The sequence below is a fragment of the Esox lucius genome, chromosome 21 (assembly GCF_011004845.1).
Source record: "Esox lucius isolate fEsoLuc1 chromosome 21, fEsoLuc1.pri, whole genome shotgun sequence".
NCBI lineage: Eukaryota > Metazoa > Chordata > Actinopteri > Esociformes > Esocidae > Esox > Esox lucius.
Window position 1 is genome coordinate 29682659 of NC_047589.1, and position 21136 is coordinate 29703794.

Consider the following 21136-nt stretch of genomic DNA (forward strand, 5'->3'; position numbering starts at 1 on the left):
GTGTTTCACCTCTCAACCTGCACGCGCTGCAATATCACTGACAGCTTGTTGCTGTTCGTTCGACGCAAGGCAATGCTGTGTTCCATACCGGAGAGAGACCCCCGCTAACCGAGTAGCGTCTACGTGTGGTGCGGTGATCTGATGTGTGGGGGAGGCTCGCAAGCGAGATAAACAAGCAGCCAGTGAGCTTCGGGGTTTCAGCCAGCCAGGGAGCACAGAGCAGTCGGAGGAACATGGCGGCAGCGCAGTTAGTTAGCAGTGTAGCAGTTTTCACCAAACGAAGGTCAGACCGGGTTTAACACACGGGATTTAACAGAGCACTAGCGACGGAAAGTTTCGAATCGTAAGTAGGCATGAGGGGGTTTCTTGTTTTGGTTGGTTCGTGTTGTTTTTGGTGTGAAATCCGTGCCCTAATTTCGCGAGAGATTCAATCTCAGTTGTGTGAAGCAGTGTCGCTTAGCTGAAGCTAGTTTGCTAGGCAAGGCAGCACTGACTGCCTATAGCTAACAGCTAGCGTAAGCTACCGCAGGGCAAACTATTAATTTTGCATGACACTTTGTTAAGTTTGTATTTAAGTTTTGTTCCCTGGCCGCTTTAACTCATTCTCACTAGAATGTTTTTATTAAAGAGGTTCAGCGTGCATGTTTTTGCTTGTGCAACAAATGCATTGCGTGCACGGGGATTTATTTATTTATTTCTGAGTATGTGTTTTCAGTGACTGAAGTTCACCTACCCAAGGCTAGCACTGCTAGCAAACATAAGGTAGTGGGCATGCATGGTAAATGTATTCAGAGAAGTCTCCCAGTCTATTTAACTGTTTTGAGCGGGCTTTTAAATTCAGGGCAGAGACTGTGTCGCTCCTATTTCGATTAAATCACTTTCATATAAATAAAAAGGGCAAACACCTTTGTTTACATGGTGATTATTGACTATATCGATGTCTTAGTGAGTCAGCTTTCTTTCAGCACCGTGGTTGAGATATATATACACACACACACTACGACATAGTGTGTGTATATATAATATACTATGTCGCTGGGTGGACAAGTTACCGCGGGCGCAACACTAGTAGCGGGACTCACTAGTGGTGTGAATCTGAACAGCGGTGCGGGGTCCCAGTGGAACGTCACGAAGTCAGTCTGGTCACGAGACAGTAGCGAGCTCCGCGGTTTGAAACAACGTTCGAATATCCTACGTTCTGCTGCCGTCGTCTCCACGGGGGCAGTCAGCGAGTGGAGATGGCTCATAGGCCACGTTTAGGAGAAAGATGTGGGTGCGTGGGGTAATGACGTGCGTAGTAATGTGACAGCGGTGGGTGCCAAAGCCATGTATTAAGACAGGACATAGTTGGTGTGCGCTCGCTCTCACTGAACCTGGATCTTGAGTGGGCAGATTTGTCGACGGAGCTGACTTTATGACTGGCTGTTTTTGGCGGATGCGCGCGCCTCCCCCTTTCCAAAGCATTGTTTTCTAGTTGCATTGTATTCCTGTTTAATATGTTTTCTAAATCTGTGTTTCTAAACAGTTTAGGTGTGTTCTCCTTCTTGTGGAACTAGCATGAAACTGAAACGTTTCTATGCTTCCTCTGGGTTGTCGTTCTGCATATAACGATTCAGTTTCAAAAGGTTTCGCAACAAGGACAATGTTTACTCAACACTTTAACATGTAATTTGAATTAAGTCAGCCGGGTGTTAATCACAACACATTTCCGTCTCTTACCTGGTGTGAGAGAAACGAGTAAACAATTCCAGTTTAAGAACGAACTTGAACTCCACAGCTTTTTGTTTGACGTAAACATTTTCTCAGCTGCTAAACATTTCAGAACTTAAACAATTTGGAGTGTGGAATGAATACCCCTGAAGATATTGCCACATTTGGATAATGCTATAAGACGACCTGACCTTCCTACATTGCATTTCATAAGCAATAGGGTGGCATTTACGACACCTCTTGTTGTCTTCGTGGGAAGGTAGAAGGCAGTGGTGGGTGATGTTTTATGTCATAACTCTTAATAGCTTTGTCATCAGTGTTGGTGATGGTTTTATATCGTAGCATAACTCCTAATAGCTTTTGTTCATCAAAGCTGTCCATCACACTTACCCTATTGATTCATGGTCTATGGTGGTTTGCTTTGATGCTGATCCAAAACATCTCCTTGGCCTAGTTTAGTAAGGAACTAGTGTTTTATGCACTTTTCAAACGTTTTAAGTGTAGTTCATTCACGAGAGCCTTCTGCCTCGCTGACTCTGGGAGGTATTCGTCAGTGGACCACCGTAGCAAAAGGTTTTGCAAAGGAAACATTTAAATCTATGTTCTTATCGGCCTACCGCACTGTTTCAGTGCTTTTTCTTCTGTAGCCAGCCGATCATCAAGCTAATGTGTTTTAGACGATCTGTGCTCTAGAGGTTATGGTCGTAACTACTGTGTGCGTAGCTAAATCGAACACCGCCTGACTAACTGATTAGTGGAAAGACTTTGTTACTGTTGGGTTGCTCGGTCTCTCCCCGTCCACCCTATGTCTGTCTGCGGCGCACCGTGTTTGTCCCATTCCAGTGCTTACCGTCACGACGTAGTTCTTGACGACTACCAACCCCGTCCTCCTGGGCCGTGGACCATTCTTCTAGGCTCTTTTGAATTTTAATTCAACAGGACTTAAACTTGCTGATCAATATGTAATGTAACGTACGGGGCAGATTTATTCGGGAACGTGCACCGACAGGAGCGAAGGGGGGCGACTGCCCCTGACCCTTTGCCCTGCCATCGACAAAGTGCACTCCTATCGACCAAGTGCCCTCCTGGGTTTTTTTGTGGTTTTTTGGGATTATCATATTTTTCTAAACACAACCAAAGAGTACATGGTAACGTGAAAAATAAGCACCCAAGTGAAAAACAGAACACCCCTCTCCTTCCAAATGGTTTTGTCTAAACTTGAACTTTACCGCGCGCCCTGTGTTTAATGCGCTGCCCACTGACCAGTTAGCTCATAATTCAAGCGCCTCCGCTAGGTAAGTCTTTGTTAACCGACGTAATTTCACAAAGCTATCAGCACGTGAGCAGCCAGCTAGCTAACATACACTGGATTACTGGTGAGCGCGTGAACCAATACTTCCCGCCACTGTTTTCACCCTCACTGTCTGACGAAGTTTACAGTTCATCGCCTAACAACTGAAATATATATATATATATATAAATATTTGAAAAATCGCAGGCTACCTAGCTAGTTACCCTAAGCGTTAGTGGTACTAGCTTGGAATGTATTGCTCAGCAGCAATAGTTCGTTGCCACAGCAGCTGCATTAACTTAACAAATCCACTATGTTGATCTGGATGACATCCTCTTGGTAGGCAGACACATTTCTATTCAGAAAATAATATATCGTCAATTTATTCATCACCTCAGGAGGTCTGTACATCCTTTCTACAATCACGTTAGACGACAGAAGACGGGCAAATATACTGATTCTGGCTGCTTTTCATAATATGACATATATTTGCAAATATAAACATAAATACGATTATTTCTGCCCGAATATGTTTTTTGTGGTTATTAAAAGCACTCCAACCCTCTACTAAACATCTCAATCTTGATACAGACAACATAATTATTATAGACCTATAACTGTGTCAATAACTGTGCCTTTCTGGCCGGCAAATAGATTTTGACAAATAGATTTTATATAAAAAAAAATAATTCCAGCCCTGTTGAACTTCAGTAACCCAATTTGGACCTTGAATCAAAAGGTTTGCCCACCCTTGCTTTAGGCCGTTATGCAAACTATGCTGCTGTGCTTTAGTGACCAGATTGGGACTCCTATGATTTGTAGTAAATATTTCTGCTCTTTTTGATGGTTGCAGTTCAAACATGTTGGAGGTTCTGGTCAGGTTCAAACCATGCGTGTGAATTGCTTTGGCTAGTTTCCTGTCTTAGAAGCTCATTGATTGTTTCTTGCTTGATAACTCATTCTCCTAAGTGTTGCAGTTAATAAATGCCATAATACACTTGGCATTGTGTACTGTTTCTCATTGTAATGTACAATAAAGTGGTACATAAGAAAGGACGGAAGCTCAGCTAACATATTGGTCAGATTCACAGGCACATAGTAAATGAAAGGAATACTTATTGCTGGTGTGAATTAAACAGTTTGTCTATTTCTCCTGAGAGTGTAGGTATTTTTATTTATATATATATATTTTTTTGTGTTCGGCTCCTGTCCCTCCAGAGGTCTGTGCACAGGCCTAAGTTTATTGTTTCCTATAGTAAACACGTGAGAAACGGGCTACGTAATGAAGTAGACATGGCTATTTTTAGGAGGCTAAGATCTAGTTGAAACACCCCAGAACAAAGATACGTGTCTCTTTTTGGAAGAGCTAAGATAGAAAAACATTGTGCGTGCGTCTTCTGAGTGTTGGCTGACGGTTTAGCATGCTGCTTTGTTTGACGCTGTGTGGATGAAGAGCGCCAGAGCATGGCTGGTTCTTTCACTGCACCAGAATAGTTCTTTCACTGTCAAATTCAATATGCGTGTAACATAATATGTTGATTGCATGCAAATAAATCTTTCATCACTACCACACCCACAACAGAAGCGCAGTTGTGGGCCTGTTGAGTAATGAGAGGGAGGAGCAACTCCATTAATACATGATAGAGTTGGAGAAAAATAGAAAATGTTTCCCCCAATATCAGTGTTGTTTTTATTATTGTTATTATTTTGGGGGGGAAACCCCCCAATACAAAAGTATTGCTCAGACTGGGAAGAGATTTAGTTGAAAACTCTGGCAACATCTTAGAGGTTCAACTTTCCAATGCAAGTTCCACAAAGCGACATTGAACTTGCAACAGGTTTTATTTTTTTTAATTTTTTTTTATTCGTTTGCCCTAAGGGGCCAGTAGAAAATAGTTGTTGTTGTGAAACGTTCTTGGCAATAAAGCTTTCTGATTCTGATCCCTCATGAAAATGTTTTCTGACTGATTGCGTTGAGTTCATAGGATTAAGCAATTACCTGTTTTTGAAAATGTCGAGCTGTTGGCCATTTCAACACCTTAAATCAAAGGTATTCTCACAAGCATACGTTGGTCACTCAGTTTCCCTCTTTGACACTCAAACTGTTCAATGGCATTGTGATATCACATTTCAAGGCATTGCAGGCCTATTCCACACAATTATTACATGACTATAGTCTTTCCTAAAAAGAGAACCAGATCTAAATCATTCACATTTCTGTATTTTTATTTTTTTTACTCACTAAAGCGATGACCATAGCTTCAAGGCAAAATCTTTTTTCCCCGCATTTGTATACAGTAGCTCCAATATATTTTAATATTGCTTGATAGGCTGTGTTATGACTGTTAAATCAATTCAATGTGTTAGGATTGTAAATTCATGTTTTTAATCAAATAAAACTGAGCCCACGTTCAGAACGCCAGGTCAATACTGCCTGCTTGGGGAAATGCCAAAACCTACAGAGCTGGCTGATGTCAACGCAGGGGATGATGAGGAGGGACAGAACCAATTGGGACAAACAAAAATATATTGAAGGAACGATTCTAGATTCCATCAGATGCAATCCATCACAGGGAAAGAAAGAAAACACGACGTTCGATTAAGATTCACACAACTCCATGTTTTTAAGTAGGTGAACTTCTTCCCCTTTCCCTTACATCCAGGCACTGGCCTTTCCCTCTACATAGGGTGCTATGTCTGACAGTTTTCTATAGACAATGGTGAAAAGAAGTATGCTACATTGGAAATAGGGGGCCGTTTGGGGCGTGCCATTTTATGCTCCGTTATGTCGTCCTATATCGCGGACATGAACAAAGCACCTTCAGTGTAGAAGTGAAAAAGTAATCAGGTTTTGTTTGTTTTCCTGTGTTGACTGTCCATCACTTCTGTTTATATGTTTACAGACAGCGGGACGTCTCACTGAACTCTGTAGCCTTCATTCGTGTGTGTGTGTGTCAAAGTCACGTTTATTGTCATATACTACTGTACAAGAGACCGTTCACATGTTAAACAAAATGTGTGCGTGCACGCTGGGCCACTGGCTGTTTCTCTTGGATGTTTAAGGTACAGGAGATGTATGACAGACAAACATCCTGTGTAAGCTCATTTCACTGGAACGCAAGGTTCTTTGAGGGACTTTGTCTTCATATATAGTTGGTGAGTTGGAGTTGTGGTGGGGGATAAATGACAACGGTAGTTAGTTCGGGTCCTAATGAGCGCTGCATTATGATGTTAGCTACCGGTCTGGATTCATTGAATTCTGACAGCCCTAAACCGGTCTGGATTCATTGATTCTGACAGCCCTGAACCGCTCTGGATTCATTGATTCTGACAGCCCTGAACCGCTCTGGATTCATTGATTCTGACAGCCCTGAACCGCTCTGGATTCATTGATTCTGACAGCCCTGAACCGCTCTGGATTCATTGATTCTGACAGCCCTGAACTGGTCTGGATTCAGTGCCTGTATGCCAGTTTAATACCACTAATCGAAATCAATTGAGAACACTAACTTTTTGAATGTGTGTGTAAGACACCTGGGACTAGTAATTTAAAGACTGCTCAGCAGCTGGTGGCAGGTCCGTGAAGTGCTGCTCTGCTCGTCACAATACCGACAGTTGTTTCATTCTGTCTCTGACACTTTCTGTTTGTCTCCTACCCTTTCTTCTTCTTCAGTCTTCCGGTGGTTGTTACTTCGATCGCTGTTCTGTTCCTCTTTTCCTGCCCCGCACCCCACACAGGGCACAAATGTTCAACCTCAGGCTGTGACTTCGTCCGGGTAATTGATGACCCCTGACCTATAATTGATTGCTGTGTAGCCTCATGTTGACTCGGCCCCTTGGTCCGTTGAAGGTGCTTTACTGGCATGGGCATGTCTGTTCGCCCCCTGCCAAAGCAAAAGTAAAAAAAAAAAAATAGTCTCTTCAAACGGCATTGCTGTGAGTGTCCTCACAGGCCCCTAAGAGTGCCATGTTCAACTGTAGTATAGTAAATAGGAGTGAGGTGGGCCCCTCGATTTATCCATAAGCTCGATGTGAGGACACAGTGCACGACGTGGCCCGTTTCTTCTGCCATACACACTGTTAAGCTTCCTGGTTAATTTGCTTGTTTTGTTTTTTGAGAGAACATTTTAGAAATTGCCTCAACTTTTGCCGTTTTAAGATCAAAAATGCTACCTCAGTCAGGAATGAGAAGCGTCTCTTCAGTGGATCATGGGTCATAGTGGTCTGGGCGGTCTACATTATGACCTGCTGACCCAGACTTCCCCGTGGGCTCTGTTATCCCAGCCCTCTACATCTAATAGACTTCCTTACTGGTCATTATGGTAGAATACCCAACTGTGTGCGCGCTCGCTGTTGTCGTGGTAACGGCGGCATGACAGGCCCTTGGTGGGCTTGAAGGATGAACTGTGGGGATAATGACCTGATTTCAGTCTGGAGAGGAGAGAGGGCGAGTGAGAGAGGGAGACGGCAGAGGAGAGGGGGAGGAGGTGGGTGAAGACAGAGGGAGAGATGGGTGAGGGGAAGGAACAGGAGGAGTGCGTGTAATGAGAGGGGATGAAATGGATGTGTGGCAATGCATTTTGGTCCCAAAAAAAAGCTCCTCATGACTATATGCATGTACTCTGTCCTTGTTGTGACTGCCTCTGGATCCGTCGAGCCATCTGTCAGCTAGCCTAGCGGCGCTAGTAGCACGGGGGCTGGTTGCCGGAGCGCACTTCCACTCATCTACTACAACATGGTGTGTCCCCCTGTCCCTGTAGGGACGATCACTAGTGTGTCGTCAGGGAGGTGTCCCCCTGTCCCTGTAGGGAAGATCACTAGTGTGTCGTCAGGGAGGTGTCCCCCTGTCCCTGTAGGGAAGATCACTAGTGTGTCGTCAGGGAGGTGTCCCCCTAACCCTAACCCTAACCCCTGTCCCTGTAGGGAAGATGATTGTTGGAAAACCATACCAGGTAGGACAGCAAATATAGCAAATTACTCCCTCCCTCAGACTCCGTGCACGCACTGTGCATGCGTGCGTGTGTATGTACACAGTGTGCTTCAGTAGGCTGGACACCTGCCCTCCCCAAACAAGGCATCTGTGGTGTTAACTTTGCCCTTTTGCACTGCCTGCCTGTCCTCCCTGGAGTGAGGGAGCGGTTGGCGGAGTGGCAGAATGTCTCCAGAGATGGAGGTGCCGTTACAGTGAACATATTGAATCTTCCATAAGTTCTATTTCAGAAATCACGTACAGCTTGCCTAGCCCTGGTGACTGATGGCTTGTACAATATCACACTTCACATGAAATGTGTGCACACATGACTCTTTGGGTTTAAACTTCTTCAAGGTGGCATCTATTTTAGTGAAGACGCGGAAAAGGGTGTGGCGTCGGACCAATAAACCACTCTCCACTCCTCTGTCTCGCTCTCGCATTTTTTACCTCATGTTTGGATCTCCCTACTAACGACGGAAAGAAACTTCGTTCTACAATGCTAGAACTGGATTATATTATCCATTCGCTCCATGTGAGCTAGCCTACAGCTTCGCCGTCCGTCTGATCGGTTGACTGGCTAACAGTGCCATCATAAGTCCACTTCCTGTTTATCTAGCCCTGTGCCATCCGTCTCCACATTCACCTATCGTTTTAGCTACAATGCAGCCTTGACAGTTTAATGTAAGTGTCATGGGAGGTTTGTGAATAGTGTCTGCTGTTTGTGGCCTTTAAATGGATGCCTGTGCTGCACAAGTTAATATTGAATTGGCCAAGTGTCACTCATTCATTCTGACAAACAGCAGGGGGGTATTACAGTAGCAGTCTGAGGTTTGGACACTCCCATTTACGTTTATCGTGTGGTGAGGTCCTTGGCCACTCCTGGTCCTGCATGTGAACATGCCAGTGTATTTGGTGCAGAGATACTGATGAGATACTCCAGACTTACTGGTAGCAACTGCTGGCTGCTGCCTAGGAAAGCGGGGATAGGGAAGGTTTTTTGTGACTTCCCGTTTCGGTTTGAATTTGTGCATGTCTGGTCTCTAAACAGGATCTTCATGCCTCAGTGTTGGGTTGGGGTGGTGTAGGTCTAGCAGGCCTCAATGTTGGGTTGGGCTGATGGGGGTCTAGTGGGCCTCAGTGTTGGGTTGGTGGGGGACTAGCGGGCCTCAGTGTTGGGTTGGGGTGGTGGAGTCTAGCAGGCCTCAATGTTGGGTTGGGCTGATGGGGGTCTAGTGGGCCTCAGTGTTGTGTTGGTGGGGGTCTAGCGGGCCTCAGTGTTGGGTTGGTTGGGGACTAGCAGGCCTCAGTGTTGGGGTGGTTGGGGACTAGCAGGCCTCAGTGTTGGGGTGGTTGGGGACTAGCAGGCCTCAGTGTTGGGTTGGTGGGGGACTAGCAGGCCTCAGTGTTGGGTTGGTTGGGGACTAGCAGGCCTCAGTGTTGGGTTGGTGGGGGTCTAGCAGGCCTCAGTGTTGGGTTGGTTGGGGACTAGCAGGCCTCAGTGTTGGGTTGGTTGGTTGGGGACTAGCAGGCCTCAGTGTTGGGTTGGTTGGTTGGGGACTAGCAGGCCTCAGTGTTGGGTTGGTTGGTTGGGGACTAGCAGGCCTCAGTGCTGGGTTGGTGGGGGTCTAGCGGGTCTCAGTGTTGGGTTGGGGTGGTTGGGGACTAGCAGGCCTCAGTGTTGGGTTGGTTGGTTGGGGACTAGCAGGCCTCAGTGTTGGGTTGGTGGGGGTCTAGCAGGCCTCAGTGTTGGGTTGGTGGGGACTAGCAGGCCTCAGTGTTGGGTTGGTGGGGACTAGCAGGCCTCAGTGTTGGGTTGGGTTGGTGGGGGACTAGCAGGCCTCAGTGTTGGGTTGGGTTGGTGGGGGTCTAGCAGGCCTCAGTGTTGGGTTGGGTTGGTGGGGGACTAGCAGGCCTCAGTGTTGGGTTGGGTTGGTGGGGGACTAGCAGGCCTCAGTGTTGGGGTGGGGTGGTTGTAGAGGACTAGAAGGCATCTGTGTTGGTGGAGGAGTAGCAGTGTGAACTCGCTGTGTGTGCGTGGGTGTAGTTTAAGCACGTAGAGTGACAGTCAGGCAGCTTGTGGTCACAAGGCAAGTTGTGCAATTTGACCTACAAACACACACACACACACACACACACACACACACACACACACACACACACACACACACACACACACACACACACAGGCAGTATGTCATAATGTCAGTCTATCAGTAGCTTATGTTATCAGTAGCATTCCTGCTTATTATGGTTTCGGGACTATCGGATCCAGATCTTTTCTCTGAATCTCTGTCTCTGTGGGTCTGTCTCTCTTTTTCTGTCTTTGTGTGTCTCTGTCTCACCGTGTGTGCTTCTCCCATTGAGTAAAATTATTTCTTTGTTGCTATTTCTGTGTTGTTGTCTTTTTAAGTTTGGTCGTTGTCTTGTCGAAATCTTGATGGAATTAATTATGCCATGGATCTAAACGAGCCCCTGAACCACAACAGCCACAAAGGATCAATGATCCACCACTGGATCACCACTGGATGTGGATGGTTTGCATTGCCAAAAAGTAAAATGTTTGTTTCATCCGTCTACAACAAATTATTCAAATTTTGATAAAGCTTGTCAAAGTTCAGGCGCTGCAATTTGTGGCTCAGTGAGGGCTTTCGCGCAACCGTACCAAAGTACTTGTCATGGACGCGATGTCTAACAGTGGATTTTGAGACATAATAACCCCAAGATCCCACTAGATTACGCAGTTCTGAAATTGTGATCCTTGGATTCTTCTTTATCTCCCTCACCATCTTCCTCCTCTAGGGGTGCCAATATTTTGGAAACCTATGTTTTGCAGAAAAGATCCTACTACTTCAGTAAATGTTTTGTGTTTGAGTAATTGTTTTGAAATGAAATTCAATGGCTGCCCCTTATGTTTATGCCCAAAATATATTTATTTCATTTTTTTGCATTCACTTTTTTAGCTCTCCTGTTGAGCTGAATTGTAAATGTTAAAAACTGTAATTTGTCAAGTGCTCTATATGTTTTGAATCAGTTGAAAATGTGTTCTCATATATTGTTCTTCTCTGGTATACAGCCAGGTGCGCGTGTGCGTGTGTGTGTGTGTGTGTGTGTGTGTGTGTGTGTGTGTGTGTGCGCGCGCCTCTCTGTCTCTGTTATTTTCGTTTGGCATGATGTTGCAATGTATGTATTGCCACAGCATACTTCAGGAATTACATGATTATTTAACTGTTAATCCCACTCACAAGCTCTAGTTCACTCAGTGTCTCATTCAGTCTCTCTCTCTCTCTCTCTCTCTCTCACACACACACAAAAACACACACTTCGCTCTCACTTAAAAGGTGCTTAATTGGCATGGGAAGCCCGTAAACTTTGCTAAAGCAAGTGCATTGCTCCAGCCCAAACAAAAGATACTTGTGTTTTTTTGTGTGGAACTTTTTGCAGACCCTCCTGTCATTTTATTGCCAGAACACTGCTGTATTTATTTGTCTTATACCTATTGGAAGGCAAGTGGGAAGGGCAGCTTGCAGGCTTCCTGTTGGAGAACAACATGTGATGTCATTACATGGTTAGCCCTGGATGAGCCAATTACGTTATGGTAGAGGGAGTTACTATGCTGGAAAGCTTCTATAGACAGCATATCGCCATTGGTGTTGGCAAATAATTACAAAGTCCTGATGGATTTCTGCATGCCAGCAACCTTTTGACCCCGGATGGGAGCCAGTGCCAAACAGTCTCAGCCTCAACTGCTGTCTACCTGTTTGCTACTTTGTCAAAACAGATCCATTGGCAGAAGCTAACGAGCACTTTGGATAACATGGGAAGGTTCACTGTTGCTACTTTTCGGAAAACGAGCAGTCCAAATGGCCAGACAGTAATATCTAAGGCCATAGCTCAGTCTCAGAATTCAGGAAAAAATATTTGTCTCTGTAGAAAGTAGGACATTAAAAAACCTATTTCTAACAACGGTCAGGTGTAACGGAACTGATCAATTTAATTTAACCTGGATCCTCTCTTTTTAAATTCAAGCTGTCACTTTTTTATCCAGTTTTCTTAATGAAGCCTATAGTATAGCTGTCCCCATGTGCCCCCTTTAATCAAAGCCCTGGTTTTAGCTAAACTATTCAAACACAAATACGTTTAGAGCTACATGAGGATTTGGCCACTGATGAGTATATGGATAGCGTCATTGTGCTACCTCTCTGTTAAATAGGAAGAAATACGCTTAAAATATCTTCTCTGGTTAGTGAAATCAGTTGTTGAAATGAATTCAGGCAATTCAAATTACAGCACTTAATTCTCAATCCCTTTCCCAGTCATTTTGTTTATGGCGCTGGTCCCTTATTCAGCAACGCAAACCTCTTCGCTGCTTGCCTTCTTGACATTCTCCCGTTTCTCGCTGATTTAAGTTAAAGTTCAACTCTTACATTAAGGTGGGACAGTTTCGCTAGGGTGACTGTTAGCCTTAACCGTTGTCTAGCAGCACCTCACAACATTAGCGATCCCCTCACTGGATCACCTATACATCCTAGTGACTGCAGCTTGGACAGTGACCCCCCCCCCCCCCCCGCTTGACCCCCTGATTGGTAAACACATCAGTCAAATACCCATCCATCAGGTCGACCTATAGAAACAGCATTAGCAGAACAGGCCCCGGAGCCTCTGATTGTTGACTTGATTGCATCCCATTCTAGTAATTACATTTCTATGGCTCGGATGTCGCATCCAGAGCCCTGGGGTCTGATAGGTCCTGGGTTCTGTTGGGACTGCTGTTGTGTGGGATGCCATTGAGCCCCCACCCCGTTGGGAGTTCAGCCTCCCGTGACCTGGTCATTATGGCCAATTTGCACAGCGTGAAATATCGCCTAACCTCTGTGTCCGGCTTTATCTTCAGCTTCCCTAGTAGGGCGATTAGCTGGCCTGCCTCTAAGGCTTGTCAGGCCTTCTTAACAAGGTGGTAGTAATAAATGTTGTTATAAAGCCGAGGCATGGGGTTGTAAGTTAGGTGGCTAGGCTAACTTGCCGTTACCCTCCAGATAAAGGTTGAGGGCTATTGACGCTCACAGGCTTCGACCTGAAATGTTCCCTACACCTGTTTCCTTTAGTGCACTGCTTTTTTGACTGGCGCTCATATTAGCTAGGTTGCTATGTAGTCAATAGGACACCACTGAGTTTGCATTACCGCTGAGCAACACTGACAGTTCTGTGGTCGAAGCTGACAGAGCTAGACAGGGATGTGGTGGGTTGAAGTTGAAATGCAGAGGGCCTGATTTAACTGATCTGAAGAACTCTGGCTGCACTGACTGTTGCTCTTTGCCTGGTGCATGTTCATGGAAACTCGCTGATTCAAACAAATATGGCCTAAGTCACCAACTTGACTAGGCAGAGAGCAAATTACCTGCTTTTCCTTTGCTGATTCACTGGTATCATCAAACCAGGCCTTCTAATTCAGAACAGTGAGTTTTGGGAACATTGACATTTGTTTTATACTCTCTAACCCTAATGTTCTCAGGTCAGTTCTTAGCCAGAGCTTAGAGCTTTAAGCTCTTTCTGAGCTCCCTCTGTCCAATCGTGTTCCCAAGACTTTTCTGCCACAAATTCACGGAAGGACGAGTGGAACGCTTTGACCGATAGGGCCGTCGTTAGCCTTTAAGAAAGCGGCTAACGGCGGTGGGCATTAGTTTAATCAGTTTCGTCTGCCGACCAATCATTTTCCACCACACGTTACCCCAAGCCCCGATCGCCACGGCGGCACACCGCAGTGGGACAGCAGATCAGCCGTGTTTTGATTCACTCAGATCAAAGATGGCGTCTGTTTCACACTCCCGTGGATTGACACGCTCCTACGTCAAGCGGAAGGTGTTCCCGGACCGGCAGACGTGCGCTACGACCCAGGGATGGGGTTTCCCTCCGTTTGAGTCCAGATGTTATCTTCCCAGGGTGCCGTCTCACCTTCAGGGACGAGGGCCTTAGGAAACGGGCTAGCCGCCGACTTCACTTTGCTACCAGAGTTAGTACACGTGGCTAATTTCAACTAGCGTTCCCATATGGGTTCCATTTTAGCGTCCGTAGTGAACGTTCACTCCAACAGCCGTGAACCCATCAGCACCTCTGGCTGCGGCCTGCGTGGCACCCTGAAGTCTGTGTAGAGGACTACTTTTCATCAGGGCCGTGTGGAGCTCTTTTTAGGGTATAGGCTTTCATTTGTGCCACTGGGCTCTGCTGGCAGCATTTTTAATTGGCCTGTAAAGAAAGGGAAAATACTTCTGAACTTTCGACCCCCAAGCAATTTTGACCCCTTGCGCAGACCGAATGCCATCGGTTGCTCGGTTTCTAAACCGCTTTACAGGAGTGTGTCTGTTTTGCACGCGCATATTTCTTCACTTCACATCGTGTGCATGAATATAAAACACTGACCTGGCCGTTGTCCCCCCGACTTGGTTGTGCTGTTAGATGTTAATGGTGCCCCCCCCCCCCCCCGACTTGGTTGTGCTGTTAGATGTTAATGGTGCCCCCCCCCCCCCAGACTTGGGCCCTTCATGTATCGTGTAAAGTTTGAATTAAAAGTTAAAGTCAGTCATCAGATTCAGGCATGGGGCTTCATTGGAATTGTATTACACCTCATAATAATTTGATGTATTCCATTAAATCTTGAGAGCGGAGCTGACGGTGAGGTTGGCGTTAACCTAATAGGATCTACAGGGCCTTGGCTCTCTCTCTCCCCCTCTCATCTCCCTCTCGTCTCTCTCTGTTTCTCTCTCTCTCTGTTTCTCTCTCTTTGGGGACAACTCTCAGCCTCATTAGATCTAGCACAACGCCTTTTTAATTACCAACTAATTAGACTTTACATCATTCTTTCCCTGATCTGAGAACGAGACTAGTGTGATAGAAAACGACTGGCTGTGAAACACCCACAGTGCTCAGCGGTGGACGGGCCACCTCTAGCAGGAAACGCTGTGTCCCGGTTGGACTGCTGACCCGGGATCAGTTTGTCCGTTTGCATCACAATGAATTACCTCACGCCACGTTCGGTTCCCGGGAGCTGCTCGTCTACTCTGACGTGTTGTGGCGTGAGCTAGGGAGACTGAGAGCGAAGCATGTTGTGTGTTCATGATGAAGCGGTGCACATCCGCTCCGCTGGTTTTGGGGGAAGTGTGCGTTGGGGGTGCCTGCGGGGTGTCTCAACGGAACCCGCGGAAGGATGTAGTCACATGATGTCATAGTGACATAACGGCCATTTCCCCCCAGACTTATGATGAGTGGGGAGGGGCGGGGTGTAACAGCAGCAGGTTCACACCCGGTGAAACTAACAGACCTCAGTCCGGAGGTGAGAAAAGCACGGCAGTGTGTTTTTAAAATCCTCTTGCTAGGGGCATGCGATCTGCCGTCAGGCTGATTTGAGCGTCCTAACACTGCAAGTCCCATGATGCAACAGAATGATGTTCCAGAATTCCTACCTGCTGCTGTGTGTTGAAATGTGTGATCCTGAGGGAGTTGCTGGAGCGCTGTGAAATCAGAAATCGCTGTAGGCGACGCCCCCCCCCCCCCCGGGTGTTGCCCCACTGCCCCCAGGACGCCGCCCCCAGAACGTACTGGTGTGTGCGCTGAGAGCGGTTCTGACTTCTGTGGCTCCTGGGTTTTTAACCCTGGGAAGGGAATGTTAGATACGGGGGCACAATGCTCTCCTGTTGCACTTTTCAACTCTGAGGAGAAATCTTTGCTCTCGTCTTTAGACAAATGAACCCGCCCCCCTCCTTGCATGCACAAACAAGTGTTTTACACAGTTGGTTGTTTTATACATGTTGTGTAATATGTTCTTGATGCTGTCTTGATTTTATGTATAATTAATAAAATATAATGTACATGCATTTCCCAAAGCGTGTGGAAAATACGATTTAAAAAGATTAAAGTGAAAACGAATATGATAGTAAATTCTCTCCCGTTCTGTTCCTGTCATCAACAGGACTACATTATGGTAGTTTCCCCAAGGTTACCCTGCCAGCTTACTGCAGACGAGATGCCCTGAGGACATGGCTGGAGTCTGGACTAGACCCTAGGTATGGAGAAACACACAGGCACAGACAGACACATTTACAGACTTTCTCCCGGTTGGCTCTAAAGTATTTCTTTCTTGGTCTCTCTATTGGTCTGTCTTGGGCGGCCTATATTGGTCGGGCTCTATTGGTCTGTCTTCTGTCTCTGTATTGGTCTATTTTTTGGTCTTTCTGTCTTGGTCTTTCTGTCTGTCTTTCACTCATGTTGCGGATGGGATTGGTTATCATAGTCATTCATTATGTGTTCCTGTATAGATATTAAACCTCTAATGATGTGCTGGATTGTTGTGGAGATGCGATGAATTGTAGGGTTTAATCTCTGTTTTTGGAGTGTTTTCACATGTCTCTCCCATGTTTCACATCATCACATTACATTCACGTTTATATAGGATTATATTCAACAGCCCTCCTTTCTGGTCCAGTTAGCCCCCTATTCCCTAACCCCCTATTCCCTAACTTTTTGTCTGAGGCCTGGTCAAAAGTAGTGCACCCCAAAAGGGAATAGGGTGCCATGCAGGACAAAGGCCCTTTCATGTACCAAATCAGGTCTGTTGTAATAATTTTCGTCTGGTCCTCCTCCGTGACCTTACCTCCACACAAGACAACACACAGCTGAACCACAAAGAGGGAGGAATACGAGGGGAGAGGTGGAGAGAGGACGCTTAGTGAGGGGGTAGAGGGATGAGATGGGGGAGCGAGAGTCTCCCAGCTGTCCCCCATGATGGATCTCTCTCCGTTTGGGGGAAAATAAATGACCCATAATGCAACCCCTCCCCCACGTTCCAACAAGAGAGAGTTCCTCCCTCATTGCATCCCTGCTCCCTGACTCCCCAAGTGGAGCAGGAGAATTCCTCCCTTGTTGCCTCCCTGACTCCCCAGGTGGAGCAGGAGAAGCCATTCGGGGTGGCCGTGACGTGGCTTCAACATGGCCCCAGTAAACCCCAACCATACCGCTTCAGAGGGAGCACACTTCTGCCCCTCTTGTTGCCCCTTAACTGTGCCGCTGTGGCCAGCGGTAGTGTGCTTTGTTTGGCATTTGGGAGGCAGACGATGTTTCTCCAGTGTTCTTGTCCCAGGCACCAGTCAAGCCCTTGTCGTCGGCTGGTTTTAGGTGAAAGGGCCGCGGAGCCGGTTAAATACCGGGTGTGCCTCCGCCAGCCGAGCCCACGAGCCCACATGATTATAGACATGCCGTGTTGGCACAGGCCGACCCCGCCCCGCCCCCGGACATCCCCGGGCCCCGCCCTCCGCCCCCCTTCGGTGGACTCTGTGTTGTGGGTTTCATTGTTTCAGGCTACAACTCAAATCACACCTGTTTCTCCACTTGGTGCTTGGCTTTTGACATAAGGGCATTTCTTTGGGAGCGTATTTACCCAAACCTTTTTATTCAACAGTGAGTCATTCAGGAGCCCGAAGTCTGTTTTACAGATGAACTTTGAGGGGGTAAAAATGTATCCCCCCCCCCCCCCCCTCAAAAAGCGATGATCAAAGAGCTGAAATGCAGAACAGTAAATGAAATCCCAGCCATCCAATCGAACCGTTCTGTTCCTCCACAAGGGTAGTCCTCAGTCATCTTCTGGAACCGCCGGAACAGAACGTTGCCATGTAATTTGTTCTGTCATTCGTTCTAGTAAATTAGGTGCTTTAAAGCTAATGGGGACTATAGCCAGCTCAGTGGACACCCATGGAACGGCAACCGTTAACCGATCCTTAGAACGTTCTGGCAACTCGGTGTCTGTGCTTCAACATCAAGGCGGGTAGCTCATGCAGTTTGACTTGGTAAACAAAAACACAGTCAAGATGCCATCTGCAGATATTTAAAGGGGTTCAGTCAAGACCTGTTACTATTAAAAAAACAAAACAACATCTAGCTTCTTAACGGTCTCATCCGTTGGTTTGAAACATTAAATCTGTGTCAATCTAAACACCTTGTTGGTTATGTGCAGCGTTTAATTACTCCAATTAAATCATTTAATGAGTGAACCAGCAAATCCTCTGAGTCAATCGTATCAACATTTTAAAAACGCGTATTTAGTTATAGTTTTTCATTCAGTAAAGGTTTGGAGGGAACATGGCCTCCTGTACAGCTGCCATACATCAGACTGACAACTTTGTCCCGGACAGATCAGTAGAAACGACCCCTACAGGAGCAGTCATCCTCATATAGATGGACTTTAACATGCCCCACGGGCCAGGGATACTCAATTCTTAACCAACAAGGTCCAGAGCCTGCTGGTTTTCTCATCCACCTTATCATTAATTGCACACACCTGGTGTCCAAGGTCTAAATTAGTCCCTGATGAGGGGTTTGAAACGTAGAATTGGAGATGGAACTGGCTCTGAGGGCCCGATTTGAATACCCCCTGCCGAAAGTTTCGTATGTGTGGTAAAAAATAACAATCCGGGGTACTGAACCCTGCAGAACACCATTGTTCACACTAAGTTTTGGTGAAGCTCTGAGAGAGGCTGATAACTCGTGAGGTCACTGGCATCGCCGCTGAGCCCGTGCGATGGTAGGAGTGGTCCTTCTGAGTAGTTGTACGGTTTGTTTAACTTGGCAGTGTTTGGTTTTTGTTTGACAATTTAAAGGGTTACAGGCTCGCTCTGCTACCGTGGAGATCACCACTGGGCTCTCGTTGAAAGGAGGGCACTAGCTGAAGGGAGCAGGGGGTCATTTGGGACGGCTCGTTCTGACTCGGCGCTGTAGTATGACAGGACTGGGTGATTCAGAACACACACACACACACAGACACTTATCAGAAAGCACACATCATAAAACACTCTTCACAACACTCACTCACTCATCAGAAAGCACACACAGTCACACACACAAACACACTCTTCCCCTCCAGCAGCGGTCAATTCCTGCTCCCTCTGTGCGGTTGTGGCAAATGAAGTGGAGCAGAACAGTTTGGAAGTTGTCAAACATGATTATAAAATGGTGTGCTTCTTTAGAAGCAGATTGTATGTAAGCTTTCCCATGTGGGACTCCTGGCTCATCGGTTCTGAAGTTCTGAGAAAGGTTCCAGAGTTCTGAGAAAGGTTCCAGAGTTCTCTCTGCAGTCTGAGCTAGCCAGACTGAATGTCTCTCATCAAGCTAGCGCTGAACTCCTGTGTCACCTTAGACTCACACACACTGTGTTGCTTCGGTACCTGAGAGGTTAGAGGGCCACCACTCAGGTACCAATTCAGATTAACCGGCTTTACAAACATTATATTGTCGTAATTGTTAACCCCGATTGCTCCCGTTGTTGCTGTGAACTGTTCTAAATTGAGATGTGCTAGCAACAGAAAATGTCCTGTCTGGAGAAATAAGACACACTGGGGGGCAGTGTTGGGTGACAAGAGTCACCTTCCTTAATCATAACTTTTGTAAGAATATGTAACGTCTTTTGTTAACGCTTTATATTGAATAAAGTTTTGATTTTCCAAAAGACATGGCATGTTTGACAAGGCCCATGAAAAAACGTTGTTCTGACATGGATGAACATAGACACATAGATGGCGTGTTGTAGGTTTGTCATACATGGCGTGTTGTAGGTTTGTCATACATGGCGTGTTGTAGGTTTGTCATACATGGCGTGTTGTAGGTTTGCAAAATTTTATTTGACGTGAATGATATTTAGGCCTAATATATTTTGTCAGGCCTAGCCGGCAGAAAGGAATCAGGGTTTTTCTGGTCACTAATTGACACACCCAACTGGGTATACAAAATGCCAACCAATGGTCAGGACACAGAGCGTTTTGGTGGACAAGATTTCGATAGGTAGCCTGTTAAAGATGTAGCATGTTTTCTATCACATTTTTCTACAGTCCCTGTGGAAAGTATTTCGACCCTGTTGCTTTCTCCACATTTTACTGTGCCATGGAGGTCATTTATAATTGATTACTTTTTTTGCCATCAATCTACACATACAACCCCTTATGACTAAGTGAAAGCACATTTTTAAAAGTGTGTGCCAGTTGAATGAAAGTACAGAAAACGTATGTATAAAAGGAGTCCGAACCCTTTGCCATGATGCTACAAACTGAACTCAGATGCGTCTCGGACCCTTTGATCATCCATTGATGTGTCTAAAACTAGATTGAGTCCACCTGTTGTAATCAGTTCAGTTGGTTAGACATGATTAAGAAAGGCACACATCTTTGAGGTCCCACGCTTCACAGTGCGTGTCAGAGCAGAAACCAAGCCATGAAGTCCAAGGAACTCTCCGTAGACCTCTGAGTTTGTCTGGGGAAGGTTATAAAAAATGGGATGGGAGAACCTGCCAGAAGGACAACACAATTGGCAGCACTTCATAAATCAGACATTTTATGGTAGAGTGGTTAGATGGAAACCACTCCTAAGGGAAAGGGCATATGTCATTCTGCCTAGAGGACTCAGGAAGCATGAGCATTAGCTATTTTGGAAGCATGCGTTTCAGATATTAGGAAGTGGATGACAGAAAATGACTTGCTTTTACACTCAAGAAAAACAGAAATGCTTGTTTTAGGACCCAAGAAACAAAGAGCGTTGTTAGCAGATCTCACTGTGAATCTTGATGGCTGCATGGTCGTATCCCAAAAAACTGTTAGAAACCTCTGCGTTACCCTTGACACTGACCTCTCCTTTGATGAACATAAAATAGGTCTCAAGAGTTGCTTATTTTCATCTTCGAAACATTGCTAAAATCAGAAACATTCTTTCAAAAACTGATGCAGAAAACGAATCCATGCTTTTGTTACTTCTAGACTAGATTACTGCAATGCTCTTCTTTCCGGTTACCCTGACAAATCAATAAATAAACGTCAATTAGTGCTGCACACGGCTGTTAGAATCCTAACTAGAACAGAAATATGTGAACACATTACTCCTGTACCTACTCTTTACACTGGCTGCCTGTTAGGGTTAGGGTTGTTTTATTGTTAAGGTAAGGTTTTATTGTTAACCTATAAATCAATAAATGGACTTGCTCCTACTTACCTTGCTGAAATGATCCAGCTATACATACCTACACATAACCTACAATCGCAAGATGCAGGCCTTTTAATTGTACCTAGAATTTCTAAACAAACAGCCGGAGGCAGGGCCTTTTCTCATAGAGCTCCACTACTGTGGAACGATCTGCCAAT

General features: G+C 45.9%; 1 protein-coding gene across 4 annotated transcripts in view; it reads left to right on the forward strand.

Annotated features, from left to right (window-relative positions):
* Positions 1-21136, forward strand: part of ncoa2 (nuclear receptor coactivator 2) — a 76515-nt gene continuing 55379 nt past the window's right edge. For 2 of the 4 annotated variants that reach the window (XM_034289320.1, XM_034289322.1), the window contains exons 1-2: positions 1-343; positions 15934-16027. The gene's annotated coding sequence lies outside the window, so the exon portion shown is untranslated. The remainder of the gene's footprint in view (positions 344-15933; positions 16028-21136) is intronic. The other 2 variants (XM_034289323.1, XM_034289321.1) reach the window with 2 other exon arrangements.